At 36.5% G+C, this 18,610-nt stretch overlaps 1 pseudogene; it reads left to right on the top strand.

Annotated features, from left to right (window-relative positions):
- The first annotated feature begins 17,346 nt into the window (after window positions 1-17,346).
- Window positions 17,347-18,011, top strand: LOC150019833 (GTP-binding nuclear protein Ran-like; annotated as a pseudogene).
- The last annotated feature ends 599 nt before the right edge of the window (window positions 18,012-18,610 follow it).

Raw genomic sequence — 18,610 nt, forward strand, 5'->3', positions numbered from 1 at the left:
ACACTCTGCAATCTCACCAATTCTTGCCTTGCCTTCCTTTTCTATTACAGACACTAATATTGATGTAATTTTATATTTACCTGTGTTGTTATAGATTGCAAATACTTACACATATTTTTTCACTTTATATTTTCTATTCATCTAACAAAGTATCAGTTTTTACCTTCATTTTATAGATAAGGACACTAAGGACCACAGAATAAAGTAATGCTACAGTTTGTTACATGGGTCTACAGTTGGAAAGAGCTAGTTTTGCAATCTCTAACTATAAGTTGAGTCACCTTTCTAGTTCTCCACCACATCACACTATCAGTTATTTTATTTATAATAAATATTTATTGAGCAAAAGTCATATCTTTTAAGCCCACAATGAAACTCTTTGTCATTTTTATGATGGCATAAGCCATCAGGTAATATAAATTTATGTTTGATAGTAAAGTATCAAAAATGTTGCGTTCTAGTTATTTGGAGTTTAGTAATTGCATGATAGACATATTTTTGGAAGAAGGCAGTGTTGGGAAATGTGGTATTTAGAACCTCCTACAACAACATCAAAATTACAACTAAAGTACAAAGCAACCATCATTCAGAACCACCTGAAATCTAGATAACTATGTTTGTCCCACACCCATGTGTGGTAGTTAAAAATTGGGAGGAATATCTTGGCTGCAGAGGTTCCCTCTGAGGAGCCAGGGGTCACAGTTCAACACCAGAACCACCAGCCCAGGGTTCTAGTGCTATAAATAGAAGTCCCCATAACTTTTGGCTGTAAAAACCAGAAGGGATTGTGGCTGAGTGAGGTGGAGGGCTACTAGAGTCCCATGAGGTTTCTTTTAGGGGGCTCACACACACACTTACTTGAACTCACTCCCTCTGAACTCTAGTGCTGAGGCAGAAGCTCAAAAGACACCAGGAAGGAACTGAATTTTTTCAGAGATGGCTGGAAGGATAGCTTTCTCCCAGACAAAAGTGCTGGCAGAGGCTATTATTTCTTTTTAGAGCCCATCCCTACCCACAGAGTGAGGAGATGGGTGCCATATCTGAGTCTCCATCAATCTGGCTAATGCTGTTAACCTTGCCCTGATGATTCCATGAAAACCCATCCACCCAAGTTTTTTCCATTGGCTGTTCCATCCAAAAGCCTGTTCTGGTTCATGCTTAGGACTTTTCAAAAACTTCTCAAGCAAGGAACATATGGCCTCTGCATACCTTCTACCATTTGTTAAGTGGCCTGAAGACCAGCACTAGGGGCACTTCATCTTGGTTAACAGCTTGGCCTCTCTGGGAACCTACAATCTAAGCACAAATAGCAGCCTCCTGTATATTGCTTTTTAACTCATACCAGGTTGCCCCAGGCAGGGCAAAGGTGTCAGCTGACCTTGAACTGCACTTTCAGGTGGACCAGAGCCAGTGCACCAGGTGGACAGCTTCAGACCATGCCAAATTAGCATCCAATGATCTTCAAAATGTACACACACAACTGGATGGACTTGGCGGGTACCAGAGCCCTACCAGAGTGATTTCTGTTCCATGGATTGGTCCCTACACAGCAGATTCTCCACAGTGGCCATAGCCAGTCCTCAAAGTCTATCAGCCTGGATGTAAATAAATCCCATTGACCTTACAAGAATAATCAAGACTCAACTACAACAAGAGGGTGCACACAGCCCACTAAGTGGGCACACCTGGAGTACCCATCTAGGGCCTATGCTACTGGGTCCTACAGGACACCTACTATAAGACCCCACTCTATCAAGCTCAGAACACATAGTAGCTCTAACTGATACATAGAGACAAACACAGGGAGGCAGCGAAAATGAAGAGATGAAGAAACATGTTCTAACTGAAAGAACAGAATAAAACTCAATAAAATAAAATTAGATAAAATGGAGATAAGCAATCAACTAGATGCAGAGTTCAAAACACTGGTTATAAGGATGCTCAATGAACTTAGGGAAAGAATAAATAAACTTAGAACTTCAATAAAGGAATAGGAAACATAAACATAGAGATAGAAAACATAAAAATAACAAGTAAGAAATAAATGAAAAATATATTACAGGGCATCAACAGAAAGTAGAGGAAGCAGAGAATCAAACCAGCAATTTGGAAGATAAGCAAGTAAAAAACAATCAGAACAGCAAAAAGAAAAAAATTACAAATGATGGTAGTTCAAGGTGTCTCTAGGACAATCAAGCTTATCAACATTTGCATCATAGGGGTACCAGTCCCAAACAAGATGAACCCAAGGAGGCCTACACCAAGACACATTATAATTAAAATGCCAAAGGTTAAAGACAAAGGGAGAATCTTAAAAGCAGCAAGAGAAAAGGAATTGGTTACCTGTAGAATAACTCCTATAAGAGTATCAGCTGATTTCTCAAAAAACTTTGAAGGCAAGAAGAGAGTGGCAAGAAAAATTCAAAGTGATGAAAAGCAAGGACATACAACCAAGATTATTCTACCCAGCAAAGCGATTATTTACTATTAATGACAGATAAAGATCTTTCTATTCAAGAGAAAGCTAACAAAATTCCTCACCACCAACCCAATATTATAAGTAATGTTAAAATAACTTTTTAAAAGAAGAATAAAGATAAAATATGACTAATAAAATAGCAATATAAATACATATCTATAAACAATTATATAATTTAAAGGCAACTAGATTAAATAATCCAATCAAAAGACACATAGTGCTTTAATGCATAAGAAAAAAAAGGCTCTCTGTGGGAAACTCATTTTAGATCAAAAGACACACAGACTGAAATTAAAGGGCTGTAAAAGATATTTCATGGAAATGGAAACAGAAGGAAAAAGTTGTATAGTAATATTTATATCAGATAAAATATACCTTAAAACAAAGGCTTAACAAGGGACAAAAAAAATAACCAAAATTTTACTTCTGGGTATTTATCCAAAGAAACCCAAAATACTAAGTCAAAAAGACATATACACCCATATGTTCATTGCAGAATTATTTACACCTAACCGTTCATCGACAGATGAATGGATAAAGAAGAAGTGGGGAATATACACAATAGAATGACTCAGATACAAAAGAGAATGAAATCTTGCTATATGAAACAACATGGGTAGACCTAGAGAGTGTTATGTTAAATGAAGTAATGCAGACAAAGAAAGACAAATGCCAGATGATTTCATTTTTATGTGGCATCTAATAAAATAAACAAGCAGAACAGAAAACCATTCATAGAGAACATTTTGACAGTTGCAAGATGGGAGGGGGCTTGGGGTGATGGGTGAAAAAGGTGAAGAGATTTAGAAATACAAGTTGTTTTTACAGAATAGTCATGAGGATATAATGTACAGTATATATATAGCAATATAGTCAATAATATTATAATAACTATATATGGTTTCACTGGGTACTAGATGTAACTTTGTAAGTTATATAAATGTCTAAATGGTGTTGTACACTTTAAACTATTATAATATTGTAGGTCAATTGTAATTAAAAAATAAAATAAAGTATTAGTGTTAGTCATTTTGATAAGCATGAGGTGATATTTCATTGTGACTTAAATTTTCATCTCTCTGATGGCTAATGATGTTGAGCATTTTTTCATATGCCTATGGGCCACCTGTATGTCCTCCTTGGAAAGGTGTCTATTCAGGTCCTTTGCCTATTTTTTAAATTGGATTGCTTATCTTCCTGTTCTTGAGTTTCATGAGCTTTTTATATATTTTGGAGATTAAACCCTGTCCAATGTATCATTGGCAAATATGTTCTTCCATATAGTCAATACCCTTTTCATTTTACTGATGGTTTCTTTGGCTATGCAGAGCTTTTTAATCTGATGTTCTTCTATTTGTTTAATTTCTCTTTGTTTCCTTTGATCTAGGAGATATATTGGCAAAAATATTTCTACACCAGATAGTTGAAATTTTACTGCCTTTGTTTTTCTTGAGATTTTTTGATAGTATCATGACTTATATTTGTCTTTCATCCATTTTTGAGTGTATTTTAGTGTATGGAGTAAGTTGATGGTCTAGCTTCTCTTTTCCATTTTTTGGCAAGTACTAGTTCAGTTCTCCTGACACCATTTATTGAAGTGACAGTATTTATTCCATGGTATGCTCTTTCCTCCTTTGTCAAATATTACTTCACCATAAAAACACTGATTTATTTATGGACTCTCTATTTTATTCCATTGATCTATGTCCCTTTTCTTTTGCCATTATCAAAATGTTTTGATTACAGTGGCCTTATAGTATAGTTTGATATTAGGTATTGTGCTTCTTCCAACTCTGCTCATTTTTCTCAAGATTGCTGAGGCTGCTTGGGGTATTTTTTGATTCCATATATAATGTTTTAGAATATTTGTTCTAGATCTATGAAATATGCCATGGGTATTTTAATAGGATCATTAATGAATCAACAAACAACAAGTTCTAGCAAGGATGAAGAGAAAAGGGAAATCTAGTGTGCTGTTGGTGGGAATGCAGACTGGTGCAATCACTCTGGAAAACAGCATGGAGTTTCCACAAAAAATGAAACTGCCTTTTGACTCAGTGATTCTACTGCTGGGAATATATCCAAAGAATCCTGAGACACCAAACCAAAAAACTATATGCACCCCTATGTTCCTGGCAGTGTTATTTACAAGTATCAAGATTTTGAAATAGCCTAAGTGCTCATCAATAAATGAGTGGATCAAAAAGCTGTGGTACAGTTACACAATGGAATACTATGCAGCAGTAAAAAAGAACAAAGTCTTACTTTTTGCGACAGCATGGGTGGAATTGGAGACTATTGTGGAAAGTGAAAGAAGCCAGTAATTGAAAGAAAAATATCATCTGATCTCATAACTAGAATCTAATGAACAACAACAAAAACCTGGCAAAATAGAACAAGAGGCACAGAAATATGGAACAGAGTGACAGCTATAAGAGGGGAGGAAGGTGGCGAGGACTGGTTGAAAGGTCAAGGGATGAGACAAAGAACATATATGCATGATCCATGAACATGAACAATGGCATGGGGATTGACTATGAGAATTGGAGGTAAACTGAGGGGAGAGGGGCAAAGAGAAAAAATTGGGACAACTGTAATAACATAAACAAAAGTGTTTAACTTTCAAAAAAATAAAAATAAAGGTAAAAAATATCTTAAAAATTAAGTAGCCATATTACCCAAAAGAAGAACCAAAAACTTGGGGTGGGGGTTGGGGGGACAGGATATTCTTTGAAACATACATATACACACAAGAAGCTTCAAACAAGTTTGGTGAGTGCATTTATTAAAAGTACAATTTTTTTAAGAAATATTTTTGTATAATAAGCCAAGAATCCAATTCACTTCTATGTTAGATAATTAAATGTCTGAGGTGCGTTAGCCTGAATGAATGGCAAACAGACTCTTCGGTATTATTTTCTTACAGCTTTCCTCTGTGTTATATATGGAGGACAATTTCAGCCTTTTTCAATCATCTTAGGAGAAAATATGGGAATGTGGAATTACAATGCTATTCAGTTGACCTGCATTTTACACAACTTGGCCTGATAAGGATCTTGATCTGATAAGTTGATGTGTCATATTTTATAGCCTTCCTTTTAGAGATGAAAAATTCAATATAAGGGACTGAAGGGACTAACCCAAGTACACAAAGATCCTAAGCAATGAATTTAAGGCTACAACTCAGTTTTCTTGAAAACCAGTTCTGTGTTTTTTCTACTCTACTATCCTACTCTGCCCCAACTATGCCAGTATTTAGGAGCTGTCACAATGCTCCAGACAGATTACATTTGGTAATAGTAAAGTGGGATGAACAGTGTTTTAAAATTTCTGATCAATTGAGTGTACATTTTCTGTACACTTTCAGAAGGCTTCCCTCAATTATTTACCAGGCATTGTCTAATTAAGCAATCAAAATTCTTTACAATAAAAACTCAAATCCTAATTTCAAGGTAATATGCAGAAAATACTTTATGAAAGATACATGTTCAGAAGAATAAAAGAACATTTGTATTTCACGGCACTGAGTGTTGCATTGTACCACTACTGGATTTAACCATTGCCTTGAATTAAATCAATCATTGCATATTACTAATAGTACAGTAAAAAGTGTCATCATCACAGTCATTGCAATTTAAAACAGGAACTGGAACATAGCAAAAATATGCAAGCAGGGGGAAAATGCTGACACTTGCTGTATCTGCACTCAAAAATAGTTTGTTCGTGAGTGAATTGCTTGCATGAGTTGACAGAAAAGAACTCAAGAGTCACTTTTCATGAGGCAGATGTGGGAGACAGAAAAATCTTGTACGCATATAGGAAGAAAGATGCATAAGAACAAAATGGTAAGCTATGAAGGGGATCTCAAATTATTACACAATGTGCTAATGAGAACAAATAGATACTGTGTGGCAAAATAATTTTCAAAGACAACATCTTCAAATTAAATTTGGATGTCAAAAAGAAGGATTATTGTTGAATTGCATGTTATAGAAATGTCAGTTGTATGTTCGGTCATAGGCAAAATATTGTTTAAAACAAGACAGTATTTGATAAATCTAAAAGATAAACCAATATTGCACATAGGATGGTCAACCAAGCACTTTGTAATCATGGACAACCTTTGACTTTATTAGTTCTCTTTTATATAAAATATATACATATGCATGAACATATCTCAATATTTTTACATATGTATTGAAGAAACATGCTATGAAGCAGTATTGGGAATCTGAATTTTGAGAAGAAATTGTAATCTAAGAAAAGATAACATAAAGCCAAGGAAATCAGTATATTCATCACTAAAAAATATCATAATTGAGTTCAGTTATAGGAATTAAAATTTCATTTATGGCCATTTCATATGTCATATTTCAATGTCACTTCACTACTTTATTAGCTGTGTTTATGCTTTTTAGCTGGACTGTATTTGCCCTCCATAATTTTACTACAATCTTCTTATTTAATTTTTTATCAATTTTCACTTTATACTCCCTGTTTTCTGTTTATAGTGAGACTTTTTTTCCCCCCAAGTCTTTATTTATGCTCTTTGCACTGCTTAATGCCTTGTTTATACTCTGGATCCCTGCACTTTATTCTTCCTTGAAGCCCCACTCAATAAAGCCCCTTCCTTAAAGTATTTTCTACTTCCAAATAAGCATGGGTCCTCCATTTAATACTCATTACAGACATCTGCAAGAGGTTGCAGCTAACAAATCTTTTGTGAGTACAGTAATTTCTCTTTATTTCCTGTGTCTTACTGTGAACCAGAATAGGCATGACTCTAGGTATTGGTGACTACAGAGGCAGTTATGTTATAAGGCTGAGAACAATGAAATTGATAGTACTTTCTTCATGTTTACATAGTAATTTTTGAGAGCAAGTAGCTTTGAACTAAAGATTGAAAAAGGCAGCAGTTCATTTCAGAAAAATACAGTTAACAATCCATTTTTATTAGCAATCTATTTATTATTTTAATGATGACTAAATCACTGGCTCTTTTCTGTAAAATGTTAAGGCTCTAATGGTTACCATGGGTTGTCATGTCAAAGAGATTTGTCAGATTACAATGTCTCCCAAGCCTGATGTTCCACAGAACATATTGTTTATCTCTCACAAACTATCAATTCTAATTGTTTTTACTCTTTTGAATTCCAGAGGTTATAAATAAATCTTAAAATGTAACTTGATTAAAGTTACAGGAGATATTTGGATATTTTATTGGTTTGAGATGCTAGAACACTATTTGTTAAGTATATTAATGTCGATGAGCACTCATTTCCCCCCTTACTTCATTACATATTTGGGAAGATCAAGGAAGGACTACTTTACCTGGAGAATTTCTATTTAAAATTATTTACTTTTTTATGCTTTTATTGAGAAAATTATGTATTTTAAAATAAAACTCTGACATTACTTTTATGTAATTTATAATTTTGCTAAGAAATACAAAACTTTCAAAGTCTTGTGTTAATATTTGCCTCTAAACAGTTTACTTTATCTTCTATTTACTGGAAACTTTTAAATCTATAACAAGTAAAAGGCATTATTGCAGCTATTATTGCTTTTTCAACAAGATTTAATGAGCACTTAACTTATATGTTTCAAAATTGCTAGCCCCTGAGAAACAAAGGAAAGTAATATGAGCTGCTACCCTCTAGAATCTCACAGTCTAGTGGGGGTGGTGGTGGTGGAGATAATAATATCTAACATCTAAAAAGTGATTTATTGATTATGTAGCTACCTATTTCTTTTATGTATTTATTTATGTATTGTTTTTCTAGTACAGTTGTCCCACGTTTTCCCTCATTACTACCCCCCACTCAGCCCACCCCTTCTCCCACAGTCAATCCCCAACCCGTTGTTCATGTCCATGTCCATGGGTCATTTATACTAGTTCCTTTACTAGACCCTTCACCTATTTAGCCTCTTCTCTCTCAACGACACCTCCCCTCCCCCCAGTAATTGTTACTCTGCTCCTTGTTACATGCTTCTGGTTCAATTATGCTAATTTGTTTGAGTTGTTCATTAGTTTCCTGTATTAGATGATATCATATGGTATTTGTTTTTCATTGCCTAGCTTATTTTGCTAAGCATAATTCTCTCTAGTTCCAGCCATGTTGTTGCAAATGGTAGGAATTCCTTCTTTCTTTCTGCTGCATAGTACTCCATAGTGGAAATGTACCACAGTTTTTTAATCCACTCATCTACAGATGGGCACTTGGGCAATTTCCAGCACTTGGCTATTATAAATAGCATTGCTATGAACATAGGGGTTCACAGGTTGTTTTGAATTGCTGTTTCAAGATTCTTCAGGTATAATCCTAGCAATGGAATTGCTGGACCAAAAGGGAGTTCCATTTTTAGTTTTTTGATGAAACGCCATGCTGTTTTCCATAGTGGCTGCACCAGTCTGCATTCCCACCAATAGTGCACTAGGACTCCCTTTTCTCTGCATCCTCAACAGCACTTGTTGTTTGTTGATTTCTTGATGATCTCCATTCTGACTGGTGTAAAGTTGTATCTCATTGTGGTTTTTATTTGCATTTCTCTGATGGCTAGTGATGTTGAGCATTTTTTTCATATGCCTATGGACCCTCTGTATGTCCTCTCTGGAGAGGGGTTTGTTCAGGTCCTTTGCCCATTTTTTAATTGGGTTGTCTGTTTTTTTGGTGTTGAGACATGTATTTTGGAGATGAACCCCTTGTCTGAGGTATCATTGGCAAATATATATTCCCATATGGTTGATTCCCTTTTCATCTTGCTGATGTTTTCTTTTGCTGAGCAGAAACTCTTTAGTTTGATGTAGTCGAATTTGTTTATTCCTTCCTTTATTTCCCTTGCCTGAGGAGATATAATGACAAAAATATTGCTACATGGGATAATTGAAATTTTCCTGCCTATGTTTTCCTCTAGGACTTTTATGGTGTCGTGGATTAAATTTAAGTCTATGATCCATCTTGAGTTTATTCTGATCTGTGGTGTAAGTTGGTGGTCTAGTTTCATTTTTTTGCACATCCCTGTCCAGTTCTCGAAGCACCATTTGTTGAAGAGCCTCTTTTTATTCCATCTGATGTTCCTTCCCTCTTTGTCAAATATTAATTAAACATGTAGACCTGGGTTTCTTTCTGGGCTCTCTATTCTGTTGTATTGATCAATATGTCTGTTCTTTTTTTTTTTTTTTTTTTGGTTATTCAATTACAGTTGTCCCATTTTTCCCCCAATGCTCCCCCCTCCCAGCCCATCCCTTCTCCCACAATTATATCCCTCCCCGTTGTCCATGTCCATGAGTCATTCATATACGTTCCTTGACTAGACCCTTCCCTTACTTATCCCCCTTCTCTCCCTCCCTCCTCCCCCCTACTGACTACTATTCTAGTCTTTGCCTATTTAGTTCGTTTGTTTGTGTTGCTCTTTAGTTTCCTGTATTGGGTGATATAATATGGTATTTTTCTTTCTTTGCCTGGCTTATTTCACTAAGCATAATTCTCTCTAGTTCCATCCATGTTGTCGCAAATGGCAGGAGTTCCTTCTTTCTTTCTGCTACATAGTATTCCACTGTGTAGATGTACCACAGTTTTTTGATCCGCTCATCTACAGATGGGCACTTAGGCTGTTTCTAGCACTTAGCTATTGTAAACAGTGCTGCTATGAACATAGGGGTGCATAAGTTTTTTTGAATTAGGGTTTCAGGATTTTTCGTGTATAATCCTAGCAGTGGAATCACTGGTTCAAATGGCAGTTCCATTTTTAGTTTCTTGAGGTAATTCCATACTGTTTTCCATAGTGGCTGCACCCATCTGCATTCCCACCAACAGTGCAGTAGGGTTCCTGTTCCTCCACATCCTCGCCAGCACTTGTTATTTGTTGATTTGTTGATGATGGCCATTCTGACTGGTGTAAGGTGGTATCTCATTGTGGTTTTTACTTGCATCTCTCTGATGGCCAATGATGTTGAGCATTTTTTCATGTGCCTATGGACTTTCTGTCCTCTTTGGAGAAGTATTTGTTCAGGTCCTTTGCCCATTTTTTAATTGGGTTGTTTGTTTTCTTGATGTTGAGTTGTATAAGCTCTTTATATATTTTGGAGATCAGTCCCCTGTCTGTGATATCATTGGCAAATATGTTTTCCCATATGGTTGGTTTCCTTTTCATCTTGCTGATGTTTTCTTTTGACGAGCAGAAACTTTTTAGTTTGATGTAGTCCCATTTGTTTATTTTTTCCTTTATTTCTCTTGCCTTGGGAGATGTATCCATGAAGATATTGTTACGTGTGATATCTGAAATTTTCCTGCCTATGTTTTCCTCTAGGACTTTTATGGTATCACGGCTTACATTTAAGTCTTTAATCCATCTTGAGTTTATTCTCGTGTGTGGTGTAAGTTGGTGGTCTAGTTTCATTTTTTTGCAGGTCCCTGTCCAGTTCTCCCAGCACCATTTGTTAAAGAGGCTCTTCTCACTCTATTTTATGTTCCTTCCTCCTTTATCAAAGATTAGTTGACCATAGAGGCCTGGGTTTATTTCTGGGCTTTCAATTCTGTTCCACTGATCTATATGTCTGTTCTTATGCCAGTACCAGACTGTTTTGATCACAGTGGCTTTGTAGTATTGTTTGATGTCTGGTATCGTGATTCCTCCTGCTGTGTTCTTCTGTTTCAAGATTGCTTTTGCTATTCGGGGTCTTTTTTGGTTCCATATGAATTTTTGGAGGATTTGTTCTAGGTCAGTGAAATATGTCATTGGTATTTTAATAGGGATTGCATTGAATTTGTAAATTGCTTTGGGTAGTATGGCCATTTTGATGATGTTGATTCTTCCCATCCAAGAACATGGTATTTGCCTCCATTTATTTGTATCTTCCTTAATTTCTTTCTTCAATGTTGCATAATTTTCAGTGTACAGGTCTTTTATCTCTTTGGTTAAGTTTATTCCTAGGTACTTTATTTTTCTTGTTGCTATAGTAAATGGTATTTTCTTTTTTGCTTCTGTCTCTGATATTTTATTGTTGGTGTACAGAAATGCCTTAGATTTCTGTATATTTATTTTGTACCCTGCTATTTTGCCAAATTCACTTATTATATCGAGTAGTCTTTTAGTGGAGTTTATAGGGTTTTCTAGGTATACTATCATGTCGTCTGCAAATAGTGATAGTTTTACTTCTTCTTTCCCAATTTGGATGCCTTTTATTTCTTTGTCTTGTGTGATTGCTGTGGCTAGGACTTCCAACACTATGTTGAATAGAAGAGGGGAGAGTGGACAGCCTTGTCTAGTTCCTGATTTCAGGGGGAATGCTTTCAGTTTTTGTCCATTGAGTATGATGTTGGCTTCAGGCTTCTCATATATAGCCTTAATGATGTTAAGGTATGCTCCCTCTATTCCCATTTTGCTGAGTGTTTTCAACATAAATGGGTGTTGTACTTTATCAAGTGCTTTTTCTGCATCTATAGATATAATCATGTGATTTTTGTTTTTCATTTTGTTTATGTGATGTATTACATTTCTTGATTTGCAAATATTAAACCATTCTTTCATCCCTGAAATGAATCCTATTTGATTGTGGTATATGATCTTTTTAATGTGTTGCTGGATCCGGTTTGCCAGTATTTTGTTGAGGATTTTAGCATCTATGTTCATCAGTGATATTAGCTTGTAGTTTTCTTTCTTAGTTGTGTCTTGACCTGGTTTTGGAATCAGGCTGATACTTTCTTCATAGAATGAGTTTGGCAGTCTTCCCTCTGCTTGGATTTTTTGAAATAGTTTAAGGATAGGAGTTAATTCTTCCCTAAATGTTTTGTAAAATTCACCTGTGAAGCCATCTGGCCCACGGCTTTTGTGTATGGGAGTTTTTGATACTGCTTCCACTTCATTCGTTTTTTATCAATCTATTCGGGCTTTCTGCTTCTTCTTAATATAGTTTTGGAAGAGTATATGTCTCTAGAAATTTGTCCATTTTATCTAGGTTGTCAAATTTCTTGCTGTACAGTTATTTGTAGTAATTTCTTACAATCCTTTGTATTTCTGTGGTATTGGTTGTGATTTCTCCTCTTTTGTTTCTGATTTTAATTATTTGGGTCCTCTCTTATTTTCTTGATGAGCTTGGCTAGAGGCTTTTCAATTTTGTTTATTATTTCAAAGAACCAACTTCTTGTTTTAGTGATCTTTTGAATTGTCCTTTAATTTCCCTGTCATTTAATTCTGCTCTGATCTTGGTGATTTCCTTCCTTCTACTCGCTCTGGGCTTTGTTTATTGTTGTTCTGCTAGTTTTTGTAGCTGTAGGGTTAGTTTTTTTTAAATTTGAGATTCTTCTATCTTTTTTAGGTAGGCCTGTATTGCTATGAACTTTCATATCAGGCCTGCTTTTGCTGTGTCCCATAGGTTTGGGCTGTTGTGTGTTCATTGTCATTTGTTTCCAGAAACTTTTCAATTTTTCCCTTGATGTGATTGTTAACCCATTCATTATTTAATAGCATGGTATTCATTCTCAATAAGTTTGAATCTCTTTAAGTTTATTTTTTTTTTTTGAGGTTGATTTCAGTTTCAAGGCATTGTGATCTGAGAAGATGCTTGATATAATTTCAATTTTCTTGAATTTGTTAAGACTTATTTTGTATTCTACCATGTGGTCTACCTTTGAAAATATTCCATGTGCACTTGAAAAGAATGTGTAATTTGCATCTTTGGGGTTTAAAGTTCTATGTATATCATCAAATTCCATTTGATCAAGAGTCTTTTTCAATTCCTCAATATCCTTTGTGCTTCTTTGCTTTGAAAATCTGTCCATTGTTGACAATGGAGTGTTAAAGTCCCCTATTATGAGTGTGTTGCTGTCAATATCCTTCCTGTAGTCTTCCAAGATTTTCCTTATATATTTGGGTGCTCCTATGTTGGGTGCTCCTATGTTGGGTGCATTTATGTTTACCAGGATGATATCCTCTTGATGGATTGTTCCCTTAAGTATTATGAAATGTCCCTCTTTGTCTCTTTTTATGGTCTTTGCTGTGAAATCCATTTTGTCTGATATAAGTACTGCTAATTCAGCTTTTTTTTTTCATGTCCATTTGCTTGAAATACTTTTTTCCATTTCTTCAGTTTCAGTCCATGTAGACCTTTTATTTTGAGGTGTGTCTCTTGTAGACAGCATATTTGTGGGTCATGTTTTCATATTCATTCTGCTACCCTATGTCTTATGATTAGAGCATTTAATTCACTTACATTTAAGGTTATTATTGACAGGTATTTATTTATTTCCCTTTGTACCTGTGTTCCTCTCCCTCTCTTTTTCTTCTTCTTCTTCTTAAAGCATTCCCTTTAACATCTCTTGCAATGTTGGTGTGGTGGAGATGTATTCTTTTAGTCTTCCTTTGTCTGGGAAACTCCTTATTTCTCCTTCCTTTTTGAAGGTGAGTCTTGCTGAGTAGACTAGTCTTGGTTGTAGACCTTTGTTTTTCATCGCTTGACATGTTTTTTTGTCATTCTCTTCTAGCTTCTAGTGTTTCTGTTGAAAAATCAGCTGATAGCCTTATCAGAGCTCCCTTGTATGTTATTTGCTGTTTTACTCTTGCTGCCTCTAAGATTCTCTCTTTGTCTTTGAATGTTGCCATTTTGATTATGACGTTCCTTGGAGTGGGCCTCCTGTGGTTCATCTTCATTGGGACCCCCTGTGCTTCCTGGCTTCCTGTACTTGTGAGACATTTTTTTCTACTCGTGTTTGGTAGTTTTTTGTCGTTAGTTTTTCAGTCAGGTTTTCTATCCCTTGCTCCTCTTCCTTTCCTTCTTGTACCCCTATGATAATGATATTGTTGCATTCCATGTTGTCCTGAAGCTCTCTTAAACCCTCTTTATTCTTTTTCAGTCTTTTTGTTGTTGTTATTGTTGCACTGTCTGGGAGTTTTTTCTATGTTGTCCTCTAGCCCACTGATCCAATCCTCTGCTTCACTTATCCTGCTTTTGATTGCTTCTACTGTGTTCTTCAGTTCAGAAATTGTATTCTTCATTTCTTCCTGGCTCTTATTGATTGTTTCAGTGTCCTTTTTTATGCTACTGTAGTTTTCAGTAAGTTTCTTGTAGCTTCCCTGGAGTTCTTTGTCGTTCCCCTGGAATTCGTTGTAGTTTTCTCTATTGAGTTCATTGAGGTTTCTCATTACCGTTGTTCTGAATTTCATGTCTGATAGTTTTCTTGCCTTTATTTAATCTATCTCTACTTCTGGAAGTTCCTCCTTTCCTTTTGATGGGGTGCTGTTTCTACTTCTCCCCATTTTATGTGACTTCTTGTTTGTTTCTCTTCTTAGATTGACCTGTTTTTATTTATTTTTTATATATTATGAGATCTGTGATTTACTCTATTTTATTTTATTTATCTGTTTTTAGAGAGAGAGGAAAGGACAAAGAGAATGAGAGAAACATCAATGTGTGGTTGCCTCTCACGTGTCCCCTACTGGGGACCTGGCGTGCAACCTAGTCATATGCCCTGACTGAGAATCAAACCAGTGACACTTGGTTTGCAGGCTGATGCTCAATCCACTGAGCCACAGGAGCTAGGGCATGACCTTCTTGTATACAGCTGTTGAGCTGCTGTCTCTGGCTGATGCCAATTGGAGGGAAGTAGTCTGCTTAAGAGATTTCTTCAGTAGTGCTGGGGATAATTCTTCACTGGCAGCTAGTCTGCTGCTCCTGTAGCTGTTTCTCCAGAGCCAGAGCCCAAATCTTTTACAAAACCCCTCTAGCTCACTTTACCCACCTTTGACCTCAGCCAGGGGTGAGTACACTCTTTTGCACAGACTGGGGGCCAGCGGGCCTCAGTCTGGCTGTTTTCATGCTGGGTTGGGCAGACCAGAGGTGCTTCTGTACACTGGCTCAGGGTGGGCTGAGGGCAGGCTGTTTGCTCACTGTGGCGGGCGGTCCAGTTGCACACCATGATGGGTAGGTCATCGGCTCTTCTGTGCACCAGCTCAGGGCCTGCCATGGGTGGGCGGGTTGCATGCTAGGGCAGCCATGCTGGCTGCGCTCCTGCACATGTGTGCCACCTAGGGCTGGGGCACTACCCAGTGCGCTCCTGCATGTGTGTTCCTCAGGAATCTTGCCCCACCCCTAGCCTTTCCTCACTGGTCCTCAAAAACAATCAAAAGAAAGAAAGAAAGGAAAATCACACACACACACACACACACACACACACACACACACACACATCTAAAAAATAAAAACAAAACCCAAATAAGCAAACCAGAATAGGAACAGAATCATAGGTATAGGGATCATTTGGATGGTTATCAGCTGGTAGGGGGAAGGGAGAGAAATAGGGAAATGGGGCAGGGTTTAAGTAGCATAATCAGTTGGTACAAAATAGACAGGGGGAAGTTAAGAATAATATAGGAAAGGCTGAAGCCAAAGAATTTATATGCACGACCCATGGACATGAACTAAGGGGGGTGGGATTGCTGGGGAAGGGTGGTACTGGGCAGAGGGGAGTAAAGGGGAAAAAATTGGGATTACTGTAACAACATAATAAAATATACTTAAAAAAAGAAAACTTAGAAAATGTAGAGTCACATTAGAAGCTATAAGAAAATTAAACAATCAGAAAATGATTAAGAAAGAAAATCATAAATTTTGAATAGTAATATAAATAGAACACTGTATGAAACAACTGAATAATACTGTTTTCAAGCATGCATAAAACAGTTTTTCAAATAGACCCTATCTTGGGTCAGAAAGAAAATTCTAACATATTTAATAGGATTGAAACTCTTCAGAGAATGTTTGTGTCTTATAGTGAAGTCATACAAAAGCAAAGACAATGCAAAAAAAAAAAGATTACTTGAAAAAATTCATATGTGCATAATTAAGCAATTAAGTTCTAAATAACCCATTAGTAGAAGAAGATGTCAAGTTATAAATCTATTGGATGCTGTTAAATCTGTTCTTAGTAGGAATTTCTAGGTCTAAATGTTTCTAATAGACAAAAAGAGAAGCATTTATATTAGTGACAATTTTTTTTTCATTTACTAAAGCTAGAAAAAGAACAGCAAATTAACTCTAAGTGAATCAACAGAGAAGAAACAAAATAAGAGCAGAAGTTAGTGAAATCGATAATACAGAAAATTAACAAAGACAAAAGTTGATCTTTTGAAAACACTTATGTAATAGACATAGAAACGTATGGTGGGAATTCTCCTTCAAAGGATGTTCTGTCTAACTGTATGGACTGTGGTAAGCAGAAAGCATTCAAAGCTTATCTCCTTTTGGGTGAAACATACAGTGGTATCTGCTCTGAATAATGATTTTCAAGGGGCAGCCCTTATCTGATCAGGGTAGACATATAAAATCTCTACAATTTCAACCTGATATGGGATAACTTGAGAAATTCTTGTTTAGTCCTCCCTGTCATGTTGGTCAAGACTTTGGCAGACAAACATCAAAATTTCAAACCCTAATAGAGTGTGACTATTGGTGCTGGGAGTGGTTCAAGAAAGCAAGTGAGAAAATAAATCATTTTTGAAATTATGTTTTGAAGTTGGATCATTCTCTGACAAGTATCCCAATGCTGTACGTAGGTGGAGCACAGGTAAACCTATGGTCCAGTTGTTAAACCTTTCAATATAGCGAATTAGGAGGGTTACTGGAGAAAGGTAATGCACTAGTTAATCCTATGCATTAGGTCTTTGACATGTATAGAGGAAATAGTAGCTATTAAAGATAAATTCTTGCCTGGATGTTGCCAAATCCCACTGATATTCCACAGAACAGCAATAAAGAGCTGAGAGGTATACTGGGCAATTGAAAGCCAAGTGTAAAAACCTTTCCTGCAGTGAAAAGTATAAAAAGCCAGACTGGTCGGTCCTCAGTTAGACTGGCCAGAAGTAACATCACCATGTCTGTCCAAAGGGAACCCCAAGTTCAGTTTAAACTTGTATTGGTGATGGTGTAACTGGAAAATCCACATTCATGAAATGTCATCTGACTGAAGAATTTGAGAAGTATGTAGCTACTTGGGTGCTGTGGTCCATCCCCTCATGTTCCACACCAACAGAGGTCCTGTTAATTTTGTGTGTAGAATACCACAGGCCAGGAGTTTGAAGGACTGAGAAGCAGCTATTACATCCAAGACTGGTGTGCCATTATAATGTTTGATGTAATTTCTAGAGTTACTTACAATAATGTGCCTAACTGGCATAGAGATCTGGAACGAGTTGTGAAAGCATCCCCATCATCTTGTGTGTCAATAAAGTGGATATTTGGATATTAAGGAAGAAACATTGAGGCAAAATAAATTGTCTTTCACTGAAAGAAGAATCATCAATACTATGATATGTCTGCCAAAAGTAGTTATAACATTGAAAAGCCCTTCCTCTGGCTTGCTGGAAAATTAATTGGAGACCATAACTGGGAAATTGTCACCATGCCTACTCCTACCCCACTAGAGGATGTCATGGACCAGTTTTGGCATCACAGTATGAACAGGATTTAGAGGTTGCCCAGACCACCTCTCTCCCAGATGTGAGAAAGGGAAGCTGGAGCCCAGAGTCAGAGGTCTAGTTTTATAGGCAATGGCCCTGTAATGTCAGTGCTGCAACATGTTTGCCATTTTATTATATAGCTAAGTGGAACCTGTGTTTGATCTTGGGGATGCTGAAATAAATGGATTGGCTCTGGAATGAATTTAGCATATTTAGCTGTTTGGAATACAGCTGTTTCTTTATTCCATTTCAAGCATAAGACTGCCACAGTCACATCCGAGTATTCAATGATGAAACCTTGCTTGTTACTTTTATTCTCATTCTTTTTCATTTAGAATTAGAATAAAGTTGTATTTTAAAAAGAAAGAAAGAAAAAAGAAAAAGCTGAGGACCAAGTGGAAAAAAAAAAACAGCCAGAGTCCAGATTCAAAGAGGGTTGAATGCTAACCAAGAAAGACTATTCTATTATGCCAACAAAATTTTCCCTGGTAGGAAATCTTGGGGTGTTGACCCTTTGGATGGAGACACCAGGGTGCATACCATAAAACTTTCTGTCTTATCAGAATTCTTCAGAGCCTGTAATAGTAGCACCCCCATCGAGAGCCAGCATGGCCCATTCCCCACTTCTTGTTTGGAATATAACTCTGAGGCTCTTTCCTGACAGTTATAAGGTGTGCT

Source organism: Furipterus horrens, unplaced genomic scaffold (assembly GCF_987537825.1).
Source record: "Furipterus horrens unplaced genomic scaffold, mFurHor1.1.pri manual_scaffold_2, whole genome shotgun sequence".
NCBI classification, from domain to species: Eukaryota; Metazoa; Chordata; class Mammalia; order Chiroptera; family Furipteridae; genus Furipterus; species Furipterus horrens.